Below are 15,529 nucleotides of genomic sequence, written 5' to 3' on the forward strand. Positions count from 1 at the left end.
TATTTATATAATTGGAACTCATATATATATTTGTAAGGAATTTGTATTAATTGTTCCACTGCATAAAATTTTATCATGCACTCGTTATTCTGACACCCATTTAACTACCTCGTATACTTATCTCATATTATGAAAATAATTTGTTTATTAAGAAAACAGTACGTTAATATAGACAATCAAACATACATCATGCCGAATAATAGAGAAAATCAAATAAATCATGAAATGCTCTGATCTTCATGTCATGCTTCGCGAAGTTGTTACAACTTCCCTCTCTGAAGGCAGATACAGATTTCCAACTACCAAAGTGGAATGACCAGATTAGATACAGATATGACAATTTGCTCAAGCCCATTTTCAGCTAGCCAAAAAGTGGAAAGATCTACGACCACAACTGTACCAGCTATAGTCGCCCTAACAGATATCTATAGTAACAATATTACTTAGCCACGGGTGACCCCTACAGATAGTGCAATACCACTCTCGTTAGAGGGTACGTCGTCCTCCATTGGGAGTGGTCCTCTTACATCTTTCCAAACCAGATAGAGGAAGGAGGAAAAAGATACCCCAAAGAGCTAGGGGAACAGATTCCCCTAAGCAATAGAGAGCCTAACGAGACACTTGATGCAACATTCATGTCAATACAAATACACTTCACACCATACAAGCTTCATTCCACTTTTCTATTTTTGTTTTCCTTTTATTATTTTTTTACTTTTTATTTTTACTAGGCAATTATATTGGTTACATTTTATATTTATTATATGCAATTCATCAAGTGTCTTCAATTCACATAGCATGCTTGAAAATAAGAATAATTCGACTTATTTAAACACAAAGGCATAAAAAAACAGGCAAAATCACAATAATTAGTTTATAAAAAAATACTCCTTAAGATGTCGAAAGAAATACTACATTTTTTACCAAAATATTGATGTTTTCTCCTTTACCGTTTTCCTTTCTTTTACTTTTTCTCTCACTAGACTATTATCTCTCTCTCTAAATCTTGAAAAATAGAAGAATAGAAGTGTTGGGAGAAATGGAAGGGGAAGGGCAAATTATAGAATTTTGGAACCGTTGAATTCACGCCAAGTGGTGAAATCTAGTGAAGAGAGAGGAGAAAAAGATATTTGGCACCAAAAATGAGGGAGGAGAGCCTCTTTCACAAGTGGCAGCAACATGTCGCCTGGGGCAGAAATGATGCACTGCCCGAGGTGGCAGTGCCCAGGCCAGTGTGCTGCATGCTAGCCTGTAGGTACATAGGACTCCTACCACGCGCGTAGGGGCTAGCCTGTACACAGGACCCAGGCGCACAGGGCCTATCCGCGCGCATGGTGACGCAAAGACAACCCGCCTGGGCGCGATAAGATACAAGCAGGTTCTAACCCTGCATTATGCACGCTGATGGAACGTGCACATTGTGCGCACGTCCCGTGGCTGTTGTGCATGCATGTGCGAACGCACAGTGCCCAACACTCGTGCAGCCAACCTGTTTCCCCTCAGGAGTTTCTTCCCATTTTGCCTTTTTTTGATTTCTTTCAAATTTCTATAATTGATTGGATGAGTTAGACTTAAAATTAAATAATAATAAAATAAAATAAAATAAATTAATTAAAATTAAATAAAAGTAAAATAAATAAAGATCAACCAAAATTACGAAATACGATAAATATTAAATAGAGTAAATTAATAAGTTTAATGTCGCCAAAGAACCGAATAAAAAAATTTTGTCCCCAAATTTGTCTCGAATAATTTCGGGAACTTCTCCCTCATCTCACCCACTAACTCCCACGTGGCTTCGTCTAGGGTATGATGTTGCCATCGTACTTTCACCATGGGAATTTTCTTGTTGTCCAAGACCTTGTCGGTTCACCCAAGAATCTCCACAAAAACCTCTTCATAAGTCATGTCAACCTGTACCTGCACCTCATTATGAGGAATAATATGAGAAGGATAAGGATGGTACCTCTTAAGCATCGAGATGTGAAAAACATCATGAAGACCCACAAACTCTCGAGATAGAGCGAGGTGGTATGCCATAGGTCCAATGTGCTCGATGATCAAAAAATGTCCTACATAACAAGGGCTCAACTTTCCTCTTTCGGTGTGATAAATGATCTTGCAATTGTAATCCTTCAGAAGATCAATCTAGTGCCTTTACCTCATGTTTAACTTCTGCTGAGAGAAGATATACTGGAGACTCTTATGGTCAGTGTAGATTTCAAAAGTCTGACCATACAGGTAATGTCGCCATATCTTTAAGGCAAAGATAACTCTCGGAATAGACTCCTTGATTTGAGATGACGTCTCCCAAGGATCATTTATGACTCCTTCGTCTGGTGGTCCCCCGAGGCTGAAGTGACTTGCTAAGTGTTTTTGTCCTCTTCTGGATTTTTTTAAGGTGTTATTCGATAAGCCAACCCAAATCGTTGAGATCAATGAGGTTGAGTTGGTGGAGGGGCTTCCCAATAAGACTTTAGAGCATGACCTACGTGTTCTCCTTCTCACAATTATCCTTGCACTGGTTTTTCAATTCATCAGTTGTCTAGGTGATCCTTTAGTGTAAAAAGCTCTCTCGATTCACCATATTCTTGTTCTACTCCATCTCAGGCATCCTCTGAAAGTCAACAAGCACGCGTTAGGCTCCTAAAAAAGAAGGCCAAACCTCTGGTTGCGAGTCATAGGGGCTGTAAATGATTGCATAGGCTTTAACGTCGTAGAGACTACTCAGTTCACTCACTTTCTTCATCAGGCCCTTTTTCTTTTTCTTGAATGTGGTTTTTCTTGTGGGGTCATTTGGTGATATAGACAAACTTAACTTTCTTTTTACTCTTGGTCTTTTGTCATATATGGCCTAAGAGAGGAAATTGTTATATATAGAATGAGACAAGGATTGAAGAATATTAGTAAAGGATGGGGAGTAAAACACTGAATATATCATGTGAGGTTAGATGTACTGCATTCTAAAACTGGAAGTGGAGTGTTGAAATCATTTCCAAAATGCTATGTATTTAATAAGGAATATGGGAAAATATTTTGATTTAAGGAAATGTTTCATAAAATTTAATTAGTGAGTTGTTGCAGGGCTGCACTTATACAAAATTCCTTTAATCATGATTGTCCCTTTTAATTAAGAGCTAATGTTTCACTGTAGTCCATCTGTATATCTACTCTTTCCTGCATTATTTCATTTGATATTTTTTTCATGAAGCTATAGTAAACAATCAGTAATTATTTTGAAAAAAAAGATTTATTTGAAGATCATATGTGATGAAAAATATTTAAAATACATAATAAAGCAAATGAAAGAAGGAAAAGAAGAAGAAAATTATATATTTTTGCTTTCAGTCAAATATATGCAACTACACTAATGATAAGATTGTTTTCTTTCTTTTCTGAAATAAAAAAAAAATCCACTCAGACCAATTAATTATAATTCTACCCTACCCATCATGTTCTTTTAAAACATAAACTTCATATAAAATAAAGACGTGAGATCACATATATCTATGTTCTCTATATATGTTTGTGTATGTGAGAGCCTTTTTCATGTATATATTCAAAGGGGAAAAAAATAAGGAAGCCTATAATGGTTTTATATTGGAAAAGCATGTATGGATGGCAAAACTCAAGTAAGGACATTTTGTTTTATTCTCATTCAGCATATATGTTTTATATGTTCACTCACTTTCTTCATCAACCTCTTCTTCCTTTTTTTGAATGTGGATTTTTTGGCAAAGTTTTTAGTGATATTGGAAAGTTTAACCTTCTTTTTAGTCATGGTGTTTGTTCGTGTCTGGCCAAAGAGTGAGATGGTATATATATATAGAATGAGACAAGGGTTGAAGATTTATTAGTAATGGATGTGAAGTGGAACACTGAATAGACCATGTAAGGTTAGATTAAAACTGCAATGGAGTGCCCAAATCATCTCTAGAAATTTTATGTTTTTAATAGGACATATGGAAAGATCTTATGATTAAAGGTAATGTAATTTACAAAATTTAATTAATGAATTGTTGCAAGGGTGCACTTTTATACAATCATTCAATCCCAACCGTCTTTTTTAATTAAAAGCTAATGCTTCACTATAATTCATGTATATATCTACTCCCTCTCATATATGTAGGTGTGTAAAAAAAATGAATTGAACGCGAAGATTGCTAGAATATTTAATTAATTTTCCTTGTACATGGGGGGTTAGTTAAAAAGAGAGAGAGAGAGAGAGAAAAAAAAAACTTGAAATTAGTTGTCTTAAGGCAGTAAAACATCGCAATGAAACGGAAGATTGATATTGCTTATAATTAGGCTGTTAGAATTTCATATAAATAATCCACCCATGCTTTGTACTAAGCATCCCATTTTTATCATATAGAATATTGATATTGCTTTTGGTAAATTTTCAATATAGTCCTCCAATTAAGATAGTTTGCATTTCAACCGTAAAAGTCTTGTTTTGGTCTCAACAATATGTGCACTTTTAATTGTTTTTTTTTCTTTATAGTGCACATTTAGCTAAAAATAATATAGAAAATGTTGGGGCTTATAGACACACAATCATAACAAAATGCTTACTCCAATTCTCACAATCTATAAGTTGTTTATCATCATACATACACATATACGATTACTTATGTATTGACTTATGTAGTAGCCAAAAAACTCCTAAAGAAATCAACGATATATTTCTTGCAAATTTTATGCAGTAATAATATATAGGTGTTGTCTCCCTTCAGTAAAAAAAATGATACTAGAATGGTATTAAAAGATATTCCTTCTGAACCTCGACAATCCATATTTGCCTTTAAGATCAATAACTTTTTTTAAAAAAACTGAAATAAAATTTATCAATAGTAATTAACCACTACAAACATAACAAGAAATACCGTCAACAATACATCCGAGAATCGCAATAGAGATTGAGAAAACAAGAAGAAAGCAAAGTCATGTTCAATAAACAATTAGAAGGAAACAATCCATCATCCATTACTGATTCTAACCTTTAAGATAATTATGATGTGCTATAGATTGCATGTTGGTGTAATATAAATAACGAAAAACAGTTAAAGATTATATATATGTGTGTATACGTATGAAGCAATACTTATTCTACTTGATATTTAGACAACATTGCTATTATATCACAATAATATGTCATATTTAGCAAATTAAACAAGATATTGTCCAAACTACTTAAAGGAGCTAGTTGCAAGTGTACACATATACTTCCCATCAACACTCAGAATTAGTAGTATATATGTGACTATAATTTTTTTATCTTTTAAAATACACGAACAAAGATAGATTATTCTATATATCTCTAAGTTAGTAGAACCCGAAATAAATTCAACAAAATAATTAAACAACATATTTATAATTTTAGTGTATTTTTCTAGATACATGCATAATATTCATATTAATAAAAATATTAATTAATTTGAGATATTTCGATTCGATCGAGATTTTCTGTGAGAAAAATATTATTCCTTAATGCCATTATCCTAAATTTTAATTTCAAGATTGGAAGAGCATATCCATATGTATTAAATTCTATACAAAAATCCCATTTGAAATCTAGATAAATTTGAGTAGCTAGCTAGCTTAATCTTCCTCCTAACTAGACTGAATTTCTACATATATTACATCAATAATTCTTATGTCATCACTCCATTATACTACATCAATAATTCTTATGACAAAGTCTACTATATCCTTCTTCATTCCTGGCAACATGTATTGACACTTCAAGTCCCTGTACATCTTGGTACTCCTGGGATGGATAGATAGCTTGGAGGCATAGGTAGTCTTGAGAACATCCACCCTTAGAGCGACAGGAACCCAAATTTGGTTCTGAAATCTAAACAGTCCATCATTTGAAATTTTAAAATTAGAAAATTTGTCATAAGAAACTTAACTAGATTCTTGGTGAGTTCCGAGTCCGTAGATTGAGCTTCCAAGATTTTTATGAAGATCTGGCAAAACTCAGATCTGAGCAAGATAGGTGACTTTGCTATAGTAGCTGAGGTGAAGCAACTACATATTATCCATTAATTTCTAACTTGAGGCCATGGTTTGGGCCAACACTGCATACTCCTTTCGGATTACTCCATAAATGACTACATTTTCTATACACGGGTGATAGATGATTTTGCAGTTATAGTCCTTCAGGAGATCCATCCAATGTGTTTGTCTCATATTTAACTCCTTCTGCGAGAAGATATATTTTAAACTCTTTTGGTTAGTGTAAATCTTGAAAGTCTGACCAAACAGGTAATGATGCCATATCTTCAGGAAAAAAATAATGGCCACCAACTCGAGGTCATGAGTAGGATAGTTTCACTCATGATGTTTCAATTATCAGGACCCATAAGTGACTAGTCTAGCATGCTGCATCAAAACACACCCCAAGCCAATATGAGATGCATCGCAATAGACCTAAAATCTTTCGATATTGTTAGGGAGGATCAACAGAGGAGTAGAGGTAAGACAATAGTTCAATTCGATGAAACTTTCATTAAATTTGTAATTCCAGACAAATGGCATGTTGTTTCGGGTGAGTCGGGTCAATGGAGTAGCAATCTTAGAAAATTCGTCAATGAATCACTTATAGAAACCTTCCAAGCCAAGGAAACTATGTACCTCAGCCACATTAGTGGGCAGGTTCTAATTGATTACTATTTCAACCTTTGATGGATCCACAGAAACTCCTTCACTTAAAATTACATGACCGAGGAAGGAAACACGATCCAACCAGAAGGAGTATTTGCTAAGTTTAGTAGACAGTTGATTCCGGTGAAGGCTCTCCAACACTTTAGACAAGTGTACTACATGTTCCTCCAAGCTCTTGGAGTATACTAAGATGTCATCAGTAAATACCATAACGTACTGATCTAGTGTGTGTCAAAAAACTATGTTCATGAGGTATATGAAGGCTACAGGGGCATTAATTAACTCGAATGGCATTACCTTGAACTCGTACTAACCATACCTGCACCGACTAGCGGTCATCAAAATATCTTATTCCTTGACTCTCAACTGGTGATATCTCGTCCTTAGGTCAATCTTGGAGAAGACAGTGGCTCTTTGCAATTGATCAAAGAGGTCGTCGATCTGAGGTAAGGGGTACTTACTTTTAATGGTTACTTAGTTAAGCTCCTAATAATCCACGTAGAGTTTGAGGGATCCATCCTTCTGTTTCATGAACAATGCTGGAGCACCCCAAAGAGAATGACTAGGGCAGATCAAATTCTAGGTAATTAGTTCAAAAAGTTGATTTTCTAGCTCAGCACGACTCATGCAATAGGGGGGTTTTGAGTTTAGTTGGGTTTCAGGCAGTAATTCAATTAGGAACTCTATCTCTCATGGGGGAGGTAGACCAAGAAGTTCGATGAGAAAAACATCCAGAAAGTTGCAAACAATCAGTATGGAACACACAGTAGGATCAACATCCATATTCTTATTTATTCATTTATTAGGAAAAATAATAACAATAGATTTTATTACTTTTTTGGGGACCATAAAGTTATAATTTTACTTTGACAATCGATTATCGCTCTATACTTTTCTAACCAATCCATGCCTAATTCACACCAAAACCTAAAAAATCTAACAATATTATATTCACAAATACTTCTATCCCTAAAGCCTTTATTTACAACCTTTATATATACAGTGAGTTTCTAAAAATCCCCTAGAGGGAGTTTCTACCATTAATATTTCCACTAAAGGTTCTGATATAATGTCAACCTTACAAGCAAATGCACAGGAAATAAAAGAGCGAGTAGAAACTGTATCGATCACTGCCTTGGCAAAGGTGTCATGAATAAAAAGCATACCCTGTATAAGAATAGGAGTGGGGAAAACACCAGGTTCATCCATGTGGTACACACGACCTTGTGCTACACGCCTGGCTACATCTTTCACTCACTGGGGGCAGTCTTTAGTAAGATGTTAGGTGCTTTCACACCGATAGCAGGCGTGATTGATACACCGTTAGGATAGGTCATCATGAGAGCGACCACAATGTTGACAGAGTTGAGTAAGTCGGGCAGCCATAGGTGGAGGCAAAGTAGGGAGTAGGGTAACTCTAGTTCATTTATTGGGATGGCTACTTACTGGGTTAGGCAATCTTCTTTTAAGCTATTAGGGTTGTTGTTGTTGGGTATGGACTTGGGCAATGCATTAGTGTCTGGCTGGAATGAGTTCTTCGACCAACTGGACATGTTCTAACACCTCCGTATATGAGCTGAGTCTCATAGATGTCAGCACAAAGGCCCTTTAAGAACTTCCTAGCTTTTTAACTTTTAGGGGTGACCATTAGAGGGGAAACCTAGACAATTGGACAAAACAGGCTGCATACTGGGCAACCATTAGATTTTTTTGGCAGAGATCCTGAAATTCCTCCTCCTTCTTTTCTCGGACATAGGCAGGGAAGAATTAATCAAATAATGCATCCATGAAAACTTCCCAGGTGGTAGGGGTAGGTAGGACTTCCTTCTTAAGTTGCCACCAGTGTTCTACTTCATCATTTAGCATAAAGGTTACTAGGAGAACCTTCTATTCCTCAGTCAGGTCTAAGATAGAGAAAAGCTTCTGTATCTATAGGATTTAGGCTTCGACAACTAAGGGGTCAGGGCCACCTTCGAAATGTGGCTAGTTAAGCTTTCTAAACTTTACTATGTTTTGGGAAATGAACCTTTCGATCGTTCAGTATTCTGGGGCAGGAGGTGGACAAGGGTTGGCTTGATTTTGACCTATGGTTGCAGTCAATCCTTGGATGGCTCGGAAGAGTTTGATAAATTCAACCTTGGTCAGGTGATTCGGTGCTTCAGATCGCTTGGTACCCACACATCATTTCTACAAAAGAAATGAAGACATGAGTGGGTGGTCTAATTTTTCAAAAGAGGACTTATTCTTCCTAGGTACTCTAAGGGTCTTTCTACCTAAGGCCTTAGTGTAATCTGCTCTGATACCATCTAGGACATTCCAATGCTAATTAAGGCATATGAGTGTCAGGTATAGAAACAGAATTAGGAGTGCATGATAAACATCATATACAATAGAGTAAATTACTACAAATCCCTTATAAATATACGAGTTCTAATTACATATATAACTGAGGTCAGAAGTGGCTACAAAATACAAAAGTCAAAATACAAAAAAGGGACACCCCTTTCACTATTCTATTGGATTCATTAGAGAGAGGGAATGATCATGCACTCAAATTTTGTAGATCATGGGATCCTCATAAACTTCAATGGGTAGGTTAGCAAGTTGTTCATCATTTTCTTCCTCATCTAGGGGGGAGGGGGCATGGAAAAAGTGAGTTCCATATGTTAAGTAAGAAAAACAGTATTTAAACAATATCGTAAGCTTTTAAAGGTGAATTATTCTAACATAAATACTTATCATTTGGCTACTTCGTAGACCTATCTTACCTTATAAAAAGAATTTTTTATTAGAGAAAAAATCACGTTAATATAATCAAAACAAATGCACATCATACTAAATAATAGAGAAAATCAAATAAATCATGAAATGTTTAGATTTTTGTGTCATGCTTCGCGAAGTCATTATGACTTCCATACATTTATATATCACTAAATTGACATGTTCATAAAAAAAAATAAATACATTCAATACATTTTAATAGAAAATGATTGATATTAGAAGTTAACAGATTATATTAAAAGATATGTAAGTGATAATTTGGCTGATTTGTTAACATTTTATATAAAATTGCGACTAGATGTGTTCTTCATTAATGGGAACTGATGCCATCCCTTAATGATCGGGCCAAAGGCCCAGTAGTTCAAATTCTAGGATCTTTACTTCATTACCAACCGCCTTAATAGAAATCAATCCTCCTTAAAGTTAAATATAATTAAGGCATGATAATACTTGACTTTTAAATCAAGTGGTACTTCTCTACCTCTACAAAAATAAGAATTGAAGATTGGACTCTTATGTAATACAAAAATAAATATATAATTTGTTGTACGTAAAAATTAATAAAAATAAATTTTAGTAAAGCTATCATATGTTAAAATTAATTATAATATAGCCAGATGAATAATTAAAATTTGAATACTAGACTTTACACATGGACGTTGGTGTTATACACTTTGACAATGGTGTATAAGTGGTTTCATTATATTATTATATTTATCTTTATTTTTAAAAAGTACTTATATTGTGTCTTATGAATTTTTAAAATTGTTGTCGCAAAAGTATAAATTGATTTTGAATAAGTGATCCCACTAATAAAGGTTAAATACTGGTTAATGTCTTTAAGAATCAATTGCGACATCGTACTACAAATACTAGAGTAACATATTATAATATTAAAAAATTTTAATGTTGTAATTTGTGTCACTAGAGTTAAAGATTGTCTTTTTTTATATTAGTATCATTTTTTTTAGTAGCAAAAGACTTTATATTATTGATTTTTGAGTATTTATATATGTAAAAGAAATTCAAAATACTAATTGTTGAAAGTGTTTGAAATTAGTGGTAAAAAATATTTTTATGTATTCATTATTCTATGTGATTGTATATATTTAAATATATATGTGTATATATTGTACATTTCTTTTTGCATAAAGTATTAGTTAACTATTCACACATTGTTGAGTTCAAAAATTATTTATTTCAATTTTTTTCCACATTCAGAATGTAATAATTGCATCGTAAATTTTATTTATGATCGTTACAGATTCTGCAATATATTTGAGTTATTTAAAATATTGCATGTTTTGACTAAAATAAAATTTTTAGAATTATATTTGAATTTCAGATTAATCAAAATATTAATTATTTTAGATATTCTGATTGTATCAGGATTTTCTTTGAGGAAAAAATTATTCCTTAATGTCATTATCCCAAATTTTAATTCTATGATCTAAAGAGCGCATTCATATTTATTAAATTCAACACAAAAATCTCATTTGAAATCTAAACAAATTTGAGTATTTAGCTAGCTTAATCTTCCTCCTAACTAAACTGAATTTCTACATATAGTGCATCAATAATGCTTCTGTCCTCTCTCAATTGTGTATAAAAAAAAGAAAAAAAAGAAAAAGAAGAGCATTATGATAGTATAAAATTATATTGAGCATGCATATATTTTAACAAATAGTAATGCAGCCAAGTCAAGTTGGGGAAAGGGAGAAATTAAAGAATGAAGAGTAGCACTAGCACAGGAAATATAGAATATTGAGGTGAAGATTAATTTAAAGAAAATCATAACACAAAGCAATCTAAGTACATGCATGTATGTGACCCAACCACTATGGCTCAACTACTATGATGACTACAGTTATATAGACGATGACTATGATGATTAAGAATATCTCTATGGTGGAATTTAATTCGTCATTTAAAGTACAACTCCAACAACACCCCAAAAAAATTAAAATTAAATATCCTAATACTCAATTCCTAAGGGTAATTAAACACACTGAACCATATCAATCAATTATTCTGGTCGTTCTAATATGTGAATGGCACCATTATCTCTGCCTGCTCCCTGTTAGACCCTATATAAGACTGTTGTTGTGCTTGAGGATTCATCCCATCAATGAACTGCATCTGCAGCTGTTGCAGCTTCTGCACCATAGAATCCTCCTTGATTTGAGTGAAAGTCTCACCAAAACCCATCATCACTCCTCCATCTGTCCCCTCTTGAGGCTGAGGTGACTTGCTGAGTGTTTCCATCCTCTTCTGGATTCCTTTGAGGTGTTGTTCGATGAGCCAACCCAAATCGTTGAGATCAATAAGGTTGAGTTGGTGAAGGGACTTCCCGATAGGACTTTAGAACATGATATCTATTATCTCCTTCTCACGATTATCATTGCGCTACTTCTTCAATTGGTTAGTTGCCTTAGTGATCTGGTGCAGGAGCTCTCTTGATTCACCATCTTCTTATTTTGCTCCATCTCAGGCCTCCTTTTAAAGTCAACAAGCACGTGTTGGGCTCCGAGAGGGGAAGGCCTAACATCTAGTTGTGAGTCATAAGGGTTGTAAATAATTGCACAGGCTTTGACATCACAAAGAATGCTAAGTTCACTCACTTTCTTCATCAGCCCCTTCTTTCTTTTCTTGAATATAGCTTTTCTTGCTGAGTTATTAGTGATATAAGCAAGCCTAACCTTCTTTCTAATCATGGTATTTTATCATGTGTGCCCAAGGGGCGGGAGGGGGTATATAAAAAATGACACAACGGTTGAATAGCTATTAGTAAGGAATTGGGGGCGGAGCATTTTAATATAGTAGAATATACAGTGTAAGGTAAAATGTGGTGCATTCTAAAACGGAAAATGGAATACCAAAATTATCTCTAGAAATTTTATGTCTTTAAAAGGGGATATGGGAAAATCTTTTGATTTAAGGTAATGTAATTAAAAAAAAATTAATTAATAAATTGTTGCAAGGCTCTACTTATATAAAATTATTCAATTATGACCATCCCTTTTAATTAAAAGCTATTGCTTCACTATAATGCATGTGTCTGCTTACTCTCTCCTGTATTATCCCCAGCACACATTCACACTTGAAGTCAATTATACATGGCAACCACACCCACCTCCCTATCTTACACACACTCACAAATATTATCTCTTAACCATCAACAAATATGGCCACCACCTAACAATCCAACTTAATTGTATGTCTTGATCTCTTATAATTACCGTAATTTTATTTTTTAATTTAAAAAAAAATATAAAAACCAGAGATATCTTTTTTTTTTCTATATCAGAGTTCACATTACATACTAACAATAATTTAAATTTATACTTTTAAAAGTCAATGGTATTAGTTAGAAAGTTGTTGAACTCAAAAAAATACAACAGATTAATATATCATTACCTTATAAATTAATAGGGGATTTTGTAACACTAAAATGTTCTTTTTGAATATACTTGTGACATCCCGAGTACTAATTAAGGCAAATAGGTGTCAGATATAGATTCAAAATAACGTGGCCATGATAAAATTTATGCAGAGGAACAAAATTATTACAAATCCCATATAAATACATATAAGTTCCAATACATACATATACTGAGGCCAGAAGTGGTTGCAAAATACAAAACACAACATAAGAGCCACTTCTTTCACTAGGCTATTGGACTCATCAGAGTACGGGAACAGTCATGCACTTAGACTTGTGGATCCACATGATCCTAATAGACTTCCAAGGGTAGGCCATCTTACAGTTCCTCACTTTCTTACTCATTTGGTGGGAAGGCATGGAAAGAGTGAGTTACATATTCTCAGTAAGAAAAACAGTATTAAATTAACATCATAAGATTTTAAAAGTTAATTATTTTGACTTAGAAGCTTACCATTTAACCTCCTCGTTTACCTATCCCACATTATGAAAAATTATTTATTTGTTAAGAAAACGGTACGTTAATATAGACAACCAAACATACATCATACCATATAATAGAGAAAATTAAATAAATCATGAAATGCTCAAATTTTGTGTCATGGTTTGCAAAATTGTTATAACTTCCATATCTGATGGCAGATGCAGATTTCCAACTATCCAAGTGGAATGACTAGATCAGATACATATATGACAATTAGCTTAGGCACATTTCTGACTGGCCAAACCATGGTACGATCTATGACCACAGCCATACCAGCCATAGTGGCCCTAACAGATATCTACAGTCACAACATTACTTAGCCACGAGTGACCCCTATAGATAGTGTGATACCACTCTCGTCAGAGGGTACACTGTCATCCACTTATAGCAGTCCTCTTACGTCTTTTCAGACTAGATAGGGGAGGGAGAAACAGATACCCCGAAGGACAAGGAAAACAGATACCCCTTAGAGATAAAAAGGCTAATAAGACACTTAATACAATATGTATGTCAATACAAATACGCTTCGGACCATATAGGTTTCATTCTATTTTTCACTTTTTCTTTTTTTTTATACTTTTTACTTTTACCTATTATATATTATATTTATTACATAAAAATTCATCAAGTGTCTGCAATTCACAAAATGTGCTTGAAAACAAGAACAATTTGACTCATTTGAATAGAAAGGAATACAAAACAGGGAAAATAAGAATCATATTAAATTAGTTTATCTAAAAATACTCCTTAAGATGTAGAAAGAAATACTAGATTCCTTCCTGAAACCTTAATATTTTCTCCTTCGTCGTTCTCCTTTCTTTCTCTTCTTCTCTCCCTATACTACTATCTCTCTCTCTCTCTTTAAATCTTTAAAGAATGGAAGTGTGGAGAGGAAGGGAAGGGGAAGGGAAATTTATAGAGTTTTAGAACAATCGGATTTGTGCCAAGTGGTAAAATTTGATGAAGAGAGAGGGAAAAAGATGCTCAACGCCAAAAATAAGGGAGGACCGCCTGCTCAACCGGTGATTATGGCGTGCTGCCTGAGGCAGCGACGATGCACTACCTGAGGTGGCAATACCCCGACTGATGCGCACAAGAAAAACTCTCATGGGAAAAGGCCTGCGAGAAATCTGGTTTGCTCTCGTGGGTGCACTTTGAGCGCGCGGATGCTCGCACAGTGGCCGCAGAACGTGTGCCCAGCATGCACGTTCCATCCACATGCACGGCACAGGATCAAGACAAGTGTGTGTGTCCTATCGCATGTAGGTGGGTCATCCGCGCGTCACCTTGTGTGCAAACAGGTCCGCCAACTTTGCTCGCACCGTCCACGAAGCAGGTCTACGCATAAAGGCCTTGTGCGCTTGGAGCTTGTACATAGTAGGTCTGCGTGCACAGCTCCGAGTGTGCCAAGGCTTGCACACGTGTAGGTGCTAGCCTGCAACGCACCGGTCGAAGCACTGCCACCTCAGGTAGTGCATTTCCACTGTCTTGGGCAACGTCGTTGCCGCTGGTGGAGGGAGGCCCTCCTCCCTCATTTTCCAAGTTGAGCATCTTTTTCTCCTCTCTATTTACCATATTTTCCAACTTGGTGCAAATCCAATGGTTTTGAAATATTATAAATTGCCATCCCCCTTTCCTTGCTCTCCACACTCCCATTCTTCCATTTTTAAATGTTTAGAGAGAGAAAGAGAAAGATAGTAGTCTAGTGAGAGAAGAAGAGAAAGAAAGGAGAACAGTGAAGGAGAAATCATCAAGGTTGTGGTAAGGAATCTAGTATTTGTTTTTACGTCTTAAAGAGTATTTTTAGATAAATGAATTTATTATTATTGGTATTTTGTCTGTTTTGTATGCTACTGTGTTCAGATGAGTCGAATTGTTCTTATTTTCAAGCTTACTATGTAAATTGTAGATACTTGATGAATCTGCATGTAATAAATATAATATGTAATCAGTAATAGTAAATGTATAAAAGAGAAGAAAAAGAGAAAAGTGGAATGAAGCCTGTATGGTCCGAAGTGTATTTTTATTGACATGCATATTGCATCAAATCTCTCGTTAGGCTTTTTATCTCTAAGGGATATATGTTCCCCTTGCCATTTGGGGTATCTGTTTTCCCCTCCCTTATCAGGTCTGGAAAGACATAAGAGGACTGC

The 15,529-nt window shown here is 34.8% G+C and overlaps 1 pseudogene; it reads right to left on the reverse strand.

Moving 5' to 3' along the window:
- Positions 1-11,490: 11,490 nt before the first annotated feature.
- LOC148268886 (agamous-like MADS-box protein AGL80 pseudogene) lies at positions 11,491-12,164 on the reverse strand (annotated as a pseudogene).
- Positions 12,165-15,529: the final 3,365 nt, after the last annotated feature.

The sequence above is a fragment of the Carica papaya genome, chromosome 2 (genome assembly GCF_054855325.1).
Source record: "Carica papaya isolate Zhongbai chromosome 2, ASM5485532v1, whole genome shotgun sequence".
Classification (NCBI taxonomy): Eukaryota; Viridiplantae; Streptophyta; class Magnoliopsida; order Brassicales; family Caricaceae; genus Carica; species Carica papaya.